This window comes from Mastomys coucha, unplaced genomic scaffold (assembly GCF_008632895.1).
Source record: "Mastomys coucha isolate ucsf_1 unplaced genomic scaffold, UCSF_Mcou_1 pScaffold1, whole genome shotgun sequence".
Taxonomy (NCBI): Eukaryota; Metazoa; Chordata; class Mammalia; order Rodentia; family Muridae; genus Mastomys; species Mastomys coucha.
The window spans coordinates 40,829,738-40,831,295 of record NW_022196891.1 but is presented as its reverse complement, the minus strand read 5'-3'; positions in this window follow the sequence as shown (position 1 = coordinate 40,831,295).

The following is a 1,558-nucleotide window of genomic DNA, read 5'->3' as shown; positions in this document are numbered from 1 at the left end:
AGTATGACTGTTTTAGGTTCTCTCTTGTATTCTACTCATTTATTTGATTAGTGGCTACTATTTTCTATAGTAAACCTTGTATACCTTTATAAAACAAAGGCACAGTACAGTACATAAGTGGAGCACTGCATTGTAGCTTCTCCCACAGTACTGCGAATGTGAAGGATGACGGTACAGGAACACTATAAGAGCCAAAGGTCAGGAAGACTGCTGTACAAGGGTCTTCTGGACAGAACAGCTGTAGTTACCTGGGAAGATCAAGCCTGGCAACATCCCAGCATGAATGAGGGAGGAGCACGGGAGCCCCTCTCCTAGCTGAGGAACTACTGCTGGCAGTCTGTGGTTGCTGGGAAAAAAGGGACAGTCAACTTTCTCCAAGGATATGACTCCGAGTGTGCTCATATGCTCTAATAGATGGTCTCAAGAAAGAAAGGAAGGAGGGGGAGGGAGGAAGAAGAGAGAGAGGACAATTTAGGAGGGGATTGGGAGTGTAGAGGGGTAAATACGATGAAAAATACTTTGTATACATGTGTAAAATTTCAAAGAATAAAAATGTATTAAAAAAATTAAGCTCTGGGCTGGAGAGATGGCTCAGTGGTTAAGAGCACCAACTGCTCTTCCAAAGGTCCTGAGTTCAAATCCCAGCAACTACATGGTGGCTCACAACCATCCATAATGTGATCTGATGCCCTCTTCTGGAGTGTCTGAAGACAGCTACAGTGTTCTTACATATAATAAATAAATAAATCTTTAAAAAAAATTAAGCTCAAACAAGTTAAACCAACATGAGCCTAAGACAACCCACAGGAAACTATTTTAAATAATATCACAGCTTTGAAACACTTCATAATTACTCTAACAAGAACGAAGTCCATTTCCTCACAAAAAGATTGAAAGACCACTATGTGAAATTATATTCAAAAATATCTTTTCAATTTTGCTCTAAAACTTCCCTATTAGTTCTGAATCACTGAATAATACCACTATCTGATGTTTTAAAATAATTCTTAAAAATTAATTTATACAAGCGGTGGTGGTGCACGCCTTTAATCCCAGTGCTTGGGAGGCAGAGGCAGGCGGATTTCTGAGTTTGAGGCCAGCCAGGTCTACAGAGTGAGTTCCAGGACAGCCAGAGCTACACAGAGAAATCCTGTCTCGAAAAACAAAGCAAAACAATAATAATTTATAAATGGTTTAATGAACCAAACCATGTTTTTCTTTAAAAAGAAATGAAAATGACTACAGGGTAGTTTTAAAAATACTTAGTATCTGTAGCCATCAGGGAAATGCAAATGCAAACTTCTTGGAGACGGGTGAGATGGCCAACACACTGGGCAACGCTCCTGGTCTGTGTGTGTGGACTGCTGCTACTGGGAGTATAACCAAGAGCAAGCACTGTGGAAATCAGCTGGAGGCTTCTCCAAACAAAACAAAAACTAGAAAGCCAGGCAGTAGTGGTGCCTTAACCCCAGCACACTGAAGGCAGAGGCAGGCAGATCTGAGTTCAAGACCAGCCAGGTCTACAGAGTAAGTTCCAGAACAGCTAGGGTTTCATAGG